We start from the raw sequence: 13,603 nt of genomic DNA, 5'->3' as shown, positions 1-13,603 counted from the left end.
CTTTACACAGAAAAAAAAGCTGTCCTTTTGCTAGGAATCATAATACAATCGAACTGTGGCTTACTGGACCAATCTTAAATTTGTCTTCCCATCTTAAATTTGTCTCACTGACATCCTAAACTAAGTTGACCAACCATTACTGCAAAAGGGCTATGCAAGTGCACTAACCATTTATGTCATAGGTCCCCAATTAATTCAGTATTAGCTGATTCCACAAAGCATAGCCTTTGACCATAGCAACCTGAATTGGGTGGAAATGAGGCTATACTGGTAAATCTAGTATTTCTGTTGAGAAAAGCAATGGAGGACAAAGCCAGAAAGCTTAATATGTCCACCTCAGGGGCATGCTGACAGAATTTGTTCACTGAAGTATCTACCCTCTTCCCTCCAATACAGAATTTAACTTAGCACACTACCATCTTTCACTACATTGAATAGCTTTCTCCCTGCAAAAAGCTGGAGACTCCAATTTAGACAGTGACCTCAAAGCATCTGGAAATTATTTAGTTTCGTGATACCCTCCTCTCTACCTTCTCCCCAAATCTTCCTAAAAATGACTAATAAATTAATATTTTAAAATTAAAATAGTTTTTTTAAATAATCTCATGACATCCGAATGTCATAATATTGGTTATATAAGAGAGCTATTTACTATTTGGTTCTAAAAAACTTAATTTTTCTAATGTGATAAAGTTTCATACTTCAGAAACTTAAATCCAGATTAGTCACTACACAGATCAACTAATACATAGATTTAGGGTGGGACTTCAGAGTTTATATAGGAGGGAAAGTTTAATTTGGGGTCCATGAACTGTTTTTAAAAAGATATATTCTTAAAACTTTATTTCACCATAACTGTATTCCTGTGTAATCCTATATATTTTATGTACTTAAAAACATTATTCCGAGAAGGGCTCCACAGAGGCCTCACCAGATTGCCAAAGAGGTCGGTCCATGACACGAAAAGTTAAAGAAATCTTTAAGGTAGCCCAAATAACGGCCTCATTTTAAAGATGAAGGCATTCAGGCTGAAAGAGGTTAAATAAATAACTCAATTAAGATCATACACAAGAAACAAGTAGAAGAGCTGTGATTTAAACCCAGGTCCTATAACTTCAAAACTAGTGCTCTTTCCACTAAATCATGCTTCCTCTCCAAATTCTGAATGAGCAGAGGATCTTATGGTTTAATATCAGCTCTTATAAAATAACTAGTTGTCAGCTCTATTTTTTTGTTGAAAAGGATAAAAAGAGGTTACTGTTAAAAAAAAAAAGGTTTTCTTTCAATTTCAAAATTCTGAAAGTAATGCTGTTGTAATACAGTGAATACCATGGCAACATTAACTTTGATGCTGCAAGCAATCTCATTAATAATTGTATAAAAACAGCACTTTTAAAATATTTGATAATACTTGACACAATCAGAATTTTATAGTTGGAAGGGGCCTTAGAGATTACCTCATGCAACTCCATCTTAGGTCTTAAGTGTTATGCAAGCTTGGGCAAGTCTAGTGACAGAATTCAAGAGCAAATTTGTGGATGCAAAGTTAGGAAAGGTATTTAAGTTGTATGAAAATATCAGTATTTTTAAAAATGACTGGTATTTCATTTCAACATCACCTTCATTTACAAATATAGGCTTCTCCCCATTCAACAAACCACTTAACATGAAAAAAGGGGGAAAAAATCAAACAATAATAACCAATGTACAAATCAGGAGACTGACAGTATATGTAATGCCCACGCCCATAGCCCCTCACTTCTGTAAAAGAAGCGAATTTTTTTCTCTGGGGGCAGCATTGGTATTTCTTTCTCTTTTTTTAATTAAGTTTTTTTTGTTTTCAACATTGATTTTTATAACATTTTGAGTTCTAAATTTTCCCCCTCCCTCCACTGCCCCCCTCCCCAAGACAGCCTGCAATCTGACACAGGTTATACATGTACATTCATATTAAACATATTTCCACATTAGTCATGTTGTGAAAGAAGAATCAGAACAGAAGGGAAAAACCACGAGAAAGGAAAAAAGAGAGAGAGAGAAAATAGTATGCTTTGATCTACATTCAGACTCCATAGTTCTTTCTCTGCATGTAGATAGCATTTTCCATCATGAGTCTTTTGGAACCGACTTAGATCATTGCATTGCTGAGAAGAGCTAAGTCTATCAAAGCTGGTCAACAACACAATGTTGCTGTTACTGTGTACAATGTTTTTCTGGTTCTGCTAATTTCACTCAGCATCAGTTCAAGTAAGTCTTTCCAGGTTTTTCTGAAATCCAGCTGTTCATCATCATTTTTTATGGAACAATAGTATTCCATAACATTCATATACCACAACTTGCTTTCCCCAATTGAAGGGCATCCCCCTAATTTCCAATTCTTGGCCACCACAAAAAGAGCTGCTATAAATATTTTTGTACATGTGGGTCCCTTCCCCTTTTTATGATCTCTTTGGGATACAGACCTAGTAGTGGTATTGCTCGATCAAAAGGTATGCACAGTTTTATGGCCCTCTGCGTATAGTTCTGAACTGCTCTCCAGAATGGTTGGATAAGTTCACAATGCCACCAACAATGCATTAGTGTTCCAGTTTTCCCACATCCTCTCCAATTTTTATCATTTTCCTGTTTTGTCATGTTAGCCATGCTGATAGGTGTGATGTGATAACTCAGAGCTGTTTTAATTTGTATTTCTCTAATCAATAGTGATTTAGAGCATTTTTCCATATGACTATAGATAGCTTTAATTTCTTCATCTGAAAACTGCCTGTTCATATCCTTTGACCATTTATCAACTGGGACCAGCATTGACATTTTAAAATTCAACATCTATTAAGGATGTACTCTGTGTAAGAAACTTGCAAGTTATTAGATACAAAGATGAAAAAGAGTGGTCCCTGCCTCAAGTGTAACTAACTGAATAAAAGTGGATGAAATAATGGATGTCAGCTATTATATTTAGGTTAAATTTTTAATTGATTAATTCTGGCTGTAGGATAAATATGGCTTAACAACAACAGTTCATGTGGAATAAGCTCAACAATAAGACATCTGCCACTCAAAAAAAAAAAACAACAAAAAACCCAACTCCACATTGTATTCAAAATGGTATCCAAAATGGGGATATTTACAAGACCTACCTGACAACACTGTATGAGGATCAAACAATTTAATGGATGTAAAACCTTATGTCACATATTGTTACTATAACAAGGGAAGGTAACAGTTCCAATGCATACAGACAAAACATTACAGCTACTAGCACTTTTTAAGGACAAACTCAAAACAGAAAGAAACAGACATATAGTCGGGTAAAAAGAAGCTTAGGCTAGAATATGGCAGCTGACTTCAAATATCTGAAGGGCAAACATACAAAAGGAAAAGATTTGTGTTGTTCCAACAAGGTACAGTTATCACCTGTGGATTATAGACAGAAGTTATAGAGAAAAAGATTTCAGTTCAATATAAGGAACAGCAATCATTTAAAAATTAGAATGGATTGATTGTCTGATAGTGTCATAGGATTTAGAGCTAACAACAGGGTTCTAAAATGTAATTTAATCCACACATCTCATTTTATAAATGAGGAATGGTGAGACCCAAAACTGCTACGTAACTTGCCAAATGCCACAAAGTACATAGGTGGGCATAAGAACCCAGGTTCTCTGACTTTTAAGTCCAGCACTTTTCCATTACACCACATATGTTGCCAAGAATGAGTGAGGCAGTGATTGTCAATGATGGTACAGAAAGGATTCCTAAAATGGGTGCTGGACTAAATGACCTTTAAAATTCCTTCCAACACTACACTAAGGTTTGATGAGCTGGAACTAGGATCTGACTTTTATCTAGTAAGTTAAGTAGTCACATTTCCTAAAATTCCCATTTTCCCTCATCCTAAATATGTATATGTTCATAGTTGTAGAAACAACTGTTATGATTTGCCACCATGTGATTCAATCTACAGACTGATATTTTGAGAGAATTTACTATAAAAAAGGTAGTGAGACTCAATTTAGTATTTATATTAGACATGGAGACCCAAAAAGGAAGGATGATATTTAGCTCATATGTCATCAATTGCCATGGGAAGGAGTTAAAATTGGGTTACTTCCTCCAAAAGTGCTGTGTATGTTGCATATTGTGAAAAGGTGAAAACAGATTTCTCCCAAATATAGACCAAGCTTCCTTTGTCCCACCCAGATACCCACCTGTGTGTATTTGGAAAAAAAAAAAGGAAAAAAGAAAAACCCTTTACATCACCAGGCAGCAAAAAGCCATATTAATTAAACAGCCTGTCACTTTTTTGGGGGGCAGAGGGGCACAACTAGGCGAAGAGGGTAGAGCTCTGAACCTGGAATCAAAAAGACCCGAGTACAAATCCGGCCTCAGACACTTAAATATCTGTGAGGCTTCTGTCCACAAGTCACTTAACCTCCACCTGCCTCAGCTTCCTCAACTGTAAAAATGAAGATAAGAATACCACCTACTTCGCAGGATTGCTGTGTGGGATGAAATAAGATTTATCTGTAATGTCCTTAGCAGCCGCGCTTGGCATATAGACAGTGCCTATTAAATAAACAACACAAATCTTTTCCTTTCAGATGGCTTTAGTCTGCTCTGTATATATCTTTTATATTTAATATTTAACTAGATGTGATATAGTTTATATTTTTACAATGGATTTTATATTTTCTATGGTGTCTCCAAGAAGCTCTAGCATGTGCATCGGCCACACGTGTTGGCAGATGGGCTAAACCAGGTTGAGAGTAACCAAATAGCCTCACACTAAATTGGGGGGGGTGTCTACCCCAAGTATATGAAGACCTCCCCCATCACAATGGGCGCATGAGAACAATTTGGTCCAACGGGATGAAGGAGCTGAGGAAGTGCTAAGCAGCACTTCCCTTCTTTTTCAAATGCCAAGTCCTCCCCCACCCAACCACCAGCGCTTTCATCCTTCTGGATTCTGAATTTGCCAGGGGAGGGGGGGACGTTTTGTACAACGTGTTCCAGCTGGGCCACCCTAAGTCAATTACCATTTTTAAGAGCTTCAAATGATGTAATGGGGAACGGGGGGGGGGAAGGAGGCCCAAGCAAGAACCTCATTACTTCTCTGGCTTCACCCTGAATGTCTTCCCCAAATTTCGAATGCTGGGACCCCGTTAGGAGCCCAGAAAGCCGCCCCCGCCCGAGGGGGGATGGGGAGGGGGTGCAGGGAGCCCTCAGCAAGGGGAGGGAGGAGCAGGGAAGGGAGGGCCCTTCTCCCCCAGGACAGACCGCGGCTTCCCCTCGGGTCCCTCACTCCCTGACCCCGGCTACAGGCAGCAGCATCTCCCAGTCCCCATCTCCTCCATCCTTCGGCCTCCCACCCGCGGCCCAGGCCCGTGCCCACAGCCTCCCTCGCCCAGGCCGAGGGGCGCGGTACTCACCGCCGAAGCCCGAGGGACGGCTGAGCGAGGCCGGCCGGAGCGCCCGGCGAGCAAGGTACCCACGGAGGAGCCGCCGCCGAAGAGCCCGTAGCCGCCGGCGCCGCCACCGTCGCCACCTTCTGCTCGCGTCGCACCGGGGGCGTCTCCGAGCTCGCGGACAGCCGCCCTCCGCCCCGCCCCCTCGGCGCCTTAGCCCTCCCCAGCGTCGCGCGCCTCGAGCCCGTGCGCATGCGCACCCGCAGCGGCTGCTCCGCCCCGGGACAGGGGGGCGGGAACGGCGAGGAGAGCGGTGGGGGCGGGAGGGAGGGAGCTGTGGCAATTGCGCCTGCGCGATCCAGTTTCCGGCCGGGGCGAGAGGAAGAAGTGGAGCTCGATCGGGGAGGGGGTAGAAAGCAGAGCTGGACGGAGCGTGCACGCTGCGGCGCGCTGCAGGCCGAGCTCTCGGGGCCCCAGCGTGGCTGTGCGTGTTCCGGACTGCATTTCCCCGCCCCGACTCCCTTAGCCCCACCCCGTGGGCTGCTCCTGCGTGTGTCTCACAGGGGGCGTCACAGAGCTGGGGACAAGTGCTAATCAGGGTCCTTGCCACCGCTGGGGAGCAAAGGGGCCCGCGCCAGACGTTGCGGGGTCAAGGTCAAGAGCGATAGTCAGGTTCAAGGGCGCGCGAGCGCTGCAGCTGCGGTGGGAGAGGCGGAACGCCGGGCTCTCGCAGCCTCCCGTGACCCAGCGACCTTGACCTGGTCCCTGCCTCCGACTGCGAAAGGGGTCAGAACACACGGGTCCGTTCTCTGACGGCCTGTTTGCTTTCAGCTCCAAAAAGGACCAGCCTCTGGCTGCTGACACACGATCTGTCCGCCTGCTCCGTCTTTTGTTTCATTTCCACCTTTTTTTGTTTTTTCTTTTTAAACATCGCTTAGGTTTTCTCAGTGATGCTTTCCCCTCTTTCTTCCTTCCCCCTCTGCTAATGTCTTTCCCTTTCAGATGGCTTAGTCTGCTCTGTATATATCTTTTATATTTAATATTTAACTAGATGTGATATAGTTTGTATTTTTACAATGGATTTTATATTTTCTATGGTGTCTCCAAGAAGCTCTAGCATGTGCATCGGCCACACGTGTTGGCAGATGGGCTAAACCAGGTTGAGAGTAACCAAATAGCCTCACACTAAATTGGGGGGGGGTGTCTACCCCAAGTATATGAAGACCTCCCCCATCACAATGGGTGCATGAGAACAATTTGGTCCAACGGCATGAAGGAGCTGAGGAAGTGCTAAGCAGCACTTAGAGTTTGGTCAGTCATCAAAAACACACTTAGGTCAGCCACTTCATTCAGCTGGCCATCCCTAGTCACGCCTGACTTGTGTCTTGCGGCTGGGCTTTGATGTCTCTAGAAGAGAGAGGCCAAGGACTTTGTGAGGCAGCGAGGACTTTGTGCAAGCTGCCTCACTTAAATCCAATTCACTCACACACATACACACACACACCCACACACGAGTCTAAACTCTTGCGATATCATTGGTTCTCTGAAAAATGAAGGACAAACAAACGTTCCCCCATTATAAGCTCATTGAATACAGTGGCTATGTATGTGTTTTTTCTTCCCTTCAGTTCCTTATAATCCTCGCCTTCATCTACTGTGTATTTATCTTTTATTTACCTAAATGTTTGCCCCTTATCTCCTCCATTACTATGTAAGGTCGCTGAGGCCAGAGGCTGTGTGGTTATTATTATTTTTTATTTTTGGTGAGGCCGTTGGAGTTAAGTGACTTGCCCAGAGTCACACAGCTAGTGAGTGTTATGTGTCTGAGGCTAGGTTTGAACTCAGGTCCTCCTGAATCCAGGGCTGGTGCTCTATCCACTATGCCACCTAGCTGCCCCGTGGTTTTTTTTAAATTTTTCCAAATGTTTTTATAACCCTACTCTATATACCTTTTATATGCCTAGCTGCTTATATCTTATCTCCCTCATTATGATATGAGGTCCTTGAGGGCAAGGGACTGCGGTTTTGTGTGTGTATATGTTTATTTTTTCCACCTTTTCTTTGTAACCCTGACTAGGTAGCACAGTACCCGGCACTATAATTAATGTTTAAATAAACGCTTCTGGATTTGACACAAGCCACGTACATCTACCCACATGCTTCATTCAGAACTCTATAGTACACCACCTCTTTTGGGGAGAGTAAAGAAAACTTGCTTTGACATCAGTGGATAGAACATTGGCCTGGAGTCAGGAAGACCTGAGTTCAAACGTGACCTAACTGTGACACTGGGCAAGTCACTGAACTCTCTGTTTGCCTCAGTTTCCTCAACCATCAAAAGAGCAAATGAGAAGGAAATGGCAAACCACTCCAGTATCTTTGCCAAGAACCTCACCCCATGGAGTCATGAAGAGTCTGATGCGACTGAAACATATATATGTATGCATGTATGTACACATACATATATATGTATTCATTCACATATAAACATGCTATATACACACAAATATATGCTGTATATATGATATATGTCACATATATATCTTTAAGGCTTGCAAAGCACTTTTTACATGTATTATCTCATCTAATTCTCGTAACCTAGTGTTATTTTTATCGTCATTTTACCCTTGCAGAAAATGAGACAGAGGGGTTAAGCGACTTGCCCAAAAATATCCATTAAGTGTTTGAACTCAAATCTTCTTGACATCAAGGCCAGCATTCTATCCACAATACTGCCTAATCTGTTGAGTCAGTCAATAAGCTTTTATTAAGTTCCCTCTATGTGCCAGGCACTGCGCTAAGCACTGGGATACAAAGAAAGATGAAACACAGACACTGCTCTCAAGCCCTCACAATCTAGGAGAAGAGACAACATGCAAATAACTATGATATATTATAATGGGATAAATTGAGGATAGTCTCAGAGGGAAGGCACTAAGATTAAGGAGAACCAAGAAAGGCTTCTTGCAGGTGGAAAAGAGGAGAGGCAGAGAGCCAGACATTGAACTAAGCTGAGGAAGGAAGGAAAGTGTCCTGGAGGTCAGTAGACAATAGCTACCAGACTCCTTATTGGGTGATAAATATGGATTGAATGAACCTCAGATGAGAAGTTACTGAATGATGGTGGGAGGGAGAGAGAGAGAGAGAGAGAGAGAGACTGGAAATAGGAATGGGAATCAAGGAATATTCCAATCACCATCATAGCCAGTGAATGGTGGGCTATGAATGAAAATTTAGGTGTTAGAAGGGGTAGCTGGGAGAGCTATCATCAGGAGGGAGCCAAGCCTCAGTGAGTGCGAGAAGACAGGGAGAGTGAGAAAAGAAAAGGTTTAAGAGGAAAGCTAGTTTGTTAGATATGGAACAGGAATTGCAGAAAGCACTTCAGAGGGTTCTAGCTTTACCTATCTGCAGAGAGTTTCCTTTCCCAGGAGTTCCTGTGCCAATTAAATGACAAGTCTAGTCCCTATCCCCTACATCAGTGGTTTTAAGGTGGTCAGTGAAGTAAAAACTATTTCCCCAATAGTATTAAAACATCTTAATTTCTCATACGGTAAATACTGACAGATATAACCAGTGGTGTGCTGGTAAATGTTTAATAACTGTTGGGGGAAAAATGTACCCACAACACACTTTTAAGATTAATCTGCATTATGGATATTTTCTCATCACTTTCTGAAGTCTAGAGTCCAGAGGTGGCGTCAAGGCCACAGATTCCCCACCCCTGGTCTAGACAACAAAACAACAAAGCCCTGATTTGTAGCATTTGTTGATTTCTGAGGTATAAATATTCACACCGAAAATTTTTAATTGGTCCCCAAGATGGCTCCAAAACCCTTGGATATAACCCACATAAACAAAAGTTCTGGGGAAAGGTGAGAGAGTCCTCAATAATTTTTAAGAGTGCAAAGGGGTTCTGAGACCAAAAAGTATTAGAATTTTAGTTTATATTTTGTGAATGAATATAATTTTTTAAAATTATATTTTTCCTCAATGACATGGAAAAACAATTTTTAACATTTTTTTTTAAGTTTTGAGATCTAAATTCTATCTCTCCCTTCTTCCTCTCCCTCTTTGAAACGGTAAGTGATCTGATATAGGTTACACATGTGAAATCATGTAAGACATTTCCATATTAGTCACTTTGTGCAAGAAGACTTGAAAACAAATCAAAAAAGAAGGTGAAAAATAGTGTGCTTCAGTCAGCATTCAGACCGGGGTGGGGAACCTGTGCTCAAGGTCACATGTGGCCCTCTAGGTCCCCAAGTGTGGCCCCTTTAATAAAAGGATTTGTTCTGTAGAATTTGGACTCAGTCAAAAGGCTGCACCCAAGGACCTAGAAGGCCTCACATGCCCTCGAGGTCACAAGTCCCCCCTCCCTCCCAATTCAGATAATATCAGTCCTTTCTCTGTAGGCAGATAGTAAACTTCATCATTAGTCCTTTGGGATTGTCTTGGATCACTGTATTGCTGTGTCATTCATAGTTCATTGTACAATTGCTGTTACTGTGTACAATGTTCTGGTTCCACTAACTTCACTTTTTGTCAGTTCATGTAAGTCTTTCCAGGTTTTTCTGAAATCATCCAGCTTGTCATTTCTTACACAAAAAAAAAATCTATTACAGTCATATACCACAATTTGTTCAGCCATTCCCCAGCTGATAGGCATCCCCTCAATTTCCAACTCTCAGCCAACACAAAAAGAGCTATTTTACAAATGGGTTTTCTCCCCACCCCCTTCCCCTTTTTAAAAATCTCTTTGGGATACAGACCTAGTAGTGATGTTGCTAGATCAAAGGGTATGCATGGTTTTATAGCCTTTTGGGCATAGTTCCAAATTGATGACTATAATTTTTATTTGTGTTGGCCTCCGATTTCATTAATGTGGGGAAACTCCAGGTGTGGAACCTTCTTTCATTTATGCATATCACCAACTCCAAATTTCTATAAACTTGGTTAGAGAGTTCCCTGGGACACTGAGAGAAAAGTAGATGTCAGAGGCCTGACTTGAACCCAAGTCTTCCTCTCAGTCCTGTTCCTCCATGGCCTGGCTGTCTTTCCTCATTATGATAATTTTTTTTAAAATAAAATTTTATTTATGGAGCTAGCATGGTATAATAATACGGCCCTTAGTCTTGGAATCAGAGTATCAGAATGTCAGGGCTGGAAGGGCTCACAGATGGGCAAATATTTGGCAGCTAGGTCACTGATTATTTTTGAGAAAGCAGTTTCAGGGAGTGATTTGTACATAAATCAGATAGCAAGAGAGTATGTTAACAATCCAGCCACCTCTTTTTACAGATGAAGAAATACGATCACTGGAAGGAAGTAACTCTCTCAGGGTCACATAGGTTATGCTATTTGAGTACAAATCTGGGAATTTAGAAACCAAGTGCACTCACTGCAAACACTGGGTGCTGTTCTTGCCAAGTCATTAACTAGCTCCATAACGTTGGGAGTATTGTTTAATCCCTTTAAATCAGGGTCTTTATCTGCAAAATGGAAGTGAGATGTGTCTTCACCTATTTGACTTATAGCCAAGAGGAATGCTTGCTATAATTTAAAGTTGAAAAATGAACAGCAATAATAATACTTCTTAAGGAAAGAGGTTTTTATTTTAAACTACATGAAGGGGATTAATAGATTTTTTTATTCTATTGTTCACATGGCCCAAGTTTTACTCCAATGCCTCTTCATGACAAAGGCTATTCAGCACCAAAGAATAGTGCAGACTGTATCATATTGATGATAAAGGAAAGGCTTTGAGTATGGTCCAAGCTATAAACTCTATTGCTCTCCAAAGACCAGCTTACCTAAGGAAAGAGAATCACATCACCAATAGGCTGGCCAGTTGGTAATGACTTCTCAGCAGACAGCACCCAAGAAACAAAGAAAAATATTAAATGGCTGTCAGTCCTGTGCAGGCCCCTCTGCTTTTGCAATGACAGGGTGGCAGAAAAGGATGCAGAGAGTGCTAAGAATCATACAGATTATACACTGTCTCTATAAACATTGATTTACCTGTGCCTGAGTGGAAAGAATTGAACTCTAACAACCTCAACATTCTCACTAAAAAACAAAACCAGAAAACAAAAGGGAGTTGCAGCTAATTAGACAGATTGCTTACAGGTTCTCCTTGGAGAGAGCTGATAAAGTTGGTTTTATGGTTCATTCAAAAGTAATGAGACATATTATTTTATGGAATGTTTGGTTGTCTTTTATTGCAGTGCTCAGGCTTAGCATTTGCAAAAAGACCACCATGGTAATTGTAACAGAAGGAATGGCCATTAACTATGAGCCTGCACAGAGTATGTACTTTAATGATGCAGTCCCCATGTGGACTTTGGAGCATATATAATCATTCTGTAATTGGTAAGATCTGCTCACCACGTGGTGAAGGGGAGGCTCTTCGATTGACTGGATATTAGACCCGACACAGGTCAAGACAACAGTCAACCAAAACCTCTTTCTTCTCTTGATTTGACTTCCTTCTGCTAGTGGATGTTCTATTGAGATTAGAGAGATGATGCTAGGGGGTGGGGTGGAGAGAGGGGAAGAAGCTTCCCCACCTAAGACCAACATATGGTTCATGGATACAGATACTAGTTAACTGCCTTGGTTCTCTCATTTTGGATGAAAGAGATTGGAGATGACCAGGAGTCAAGGTCATGCTGGGTTTTGCATCCAGCCAGTCTAGTCTTGATGCCCTGAGTAGGGAGTAGGGACCTTGGTCTTAAGTAGTTGAGACAGGGACTTATCCAGTAGTGAGGTCTCATCTGGATATCATTAATGCTATTTAGAACATTTTTTTCAAAAAGTCTGAGCCTATTCTTCCAACACAAGGTGGTATACAGGCCTAATCTCTTTTCCAGGGCCAGGATTGGTCATTACAATAGAGTGTCCCCAAAGTGTTAGAAGAAGAGATGTTTGAACTTTTGGTCTTGTTATATCTTCAAGTATGCCTTTGTAAAAAAAAATGATAATCAGGTTAATTTAATAAATGGAATTAGAACCCTAGTGGCTAGTAGTCATTAATGGGAGAGACTATACCAGGAGAGATCGCAAGATGATACCCCAACTCCAATATGGAAAAATAGGCACACTAATGCACTGTTGGTGAAATTGTGAATTGGTGTAACTATTATGGAGAACAATTTGAAACTATGCCCAAAGGGCTACAAAACTGTATATCCTTTGACTCAGTAATACCACTACTAGATCTGTACCCAAAAAGATCAAAGGGAAAGGAAAGGAACAAATCTACAAAAATATTTATAGCAGCTCTTTTGGTGGTGTTAAATTGGAAAGTGAGGGGATGCTTCAGTTGGGGAATTGTTGAATGATTGTGATGGAATACTAGCAGGATGGTTTTCGAAAAACTTAGACTTATGTGAACTGAGGCAAAATGAAGTAAAAAGAACCAGGAAAACATTGTACATAGTAGCAGCAATATTTTTTTTGGTTAGCTACTCTGATCAATATAATGATCCAAGAAAATTCCAAAGGACCCATGATGTAAAATGCTATCCACCTGCAGAGAGAGAACTGATGAACCTTGAATGTGTAGTGAAACATTTTTTAAAATTTATTTTTGCAACATGGATAATATAGAAGTGTTTTGCATGACTTCACATGCATAATGGATAGCATATTGCTTGCCTTCTTAATGGGTGGGGGAGGGGCCAAAGGGAGAGAGAGAATTTGGAACTCAGAATTTAAAAATAACATTTTTTAAAAAGGTGATACTCCAGCTCTTCAGGGCGAGATGTTGCTATTCTTGCTCTAAAGGAGTGATGCCTGAGCACTTGATACAGAGAAATTGTTAATCTGCCAACTTCTATCAGAGACAATAACTTTAATGCTAAAGTGGAAATAGTATAAGATAGTAAAAAAAAAACTGCTGAGAAACTGTTTAGGAATAAGAAAAAGGAAAAGGCTGAAAGTCTGTAGACTACATTGAAGTTTCATGATGGACCTGGAGTCAGGGAGACCAGGTTCAAATTGTGCCTCAGATACTTTTTAGCTATGTGACTCTGGGCAAATCATTTAACCTGTCTGCCTCAGTTTCCTCACCTGTAAAATAGAGATAATAATATTGTTGTGCACAACTAGTTCACTTGGCTATAGAGCCTACCTAGGGCCTAGGAGTTCCCAATCACCTGATGAATCAAGACCAGCGTGATTTTCTATCTCGAATGCGC

General features: G+C 41.2%; 1 protein-coding gene across 1 annotated transcript in view; it reads right to left on the bottom strand.

Moving 5' to 3' along the window:
• CFAP97 (cilia and flagella associated protein 97) overlaps window positions 1-5,623 on the bottom strand; it is a 32,025-nt gene extending 26,402 nt beyond the window's left edge. The window contains exon 1 of the mRNA XM_021007678.2: window positions 5,430-5,623. The gene's annotated coding sequence lies outside the window, so the exon portion shown is untranslated. The remainder of the gene's footprint in view (window positions 1-5,429) is intronic.
• Window positions 5,624-13,603: the final 7,980 nt, after the last annotated feature.

This window comes from Phascolarctos cinereus, unplaced genomic scaffold (genome assembly GCF_003287225.1).
Source record: "Phascolarctos cinereus isolate Bilbo 61053 unplaced genomic scaffold, phaCin_HiC Scaffold_9;HRSCAF=440, whole genome shotgun sequence".
Lineage (NCBI taxonomy): Eukaryota > Metazoa > Chordata > Mammalia > Diprotodontia > Phascolarctidae > Phascolarctos > Phascolarctos cinereus.
Note: the sequence above shows the minus strand (reverse complement) of the source record. Positions and strands in the feature narration are given on the sequence as shown.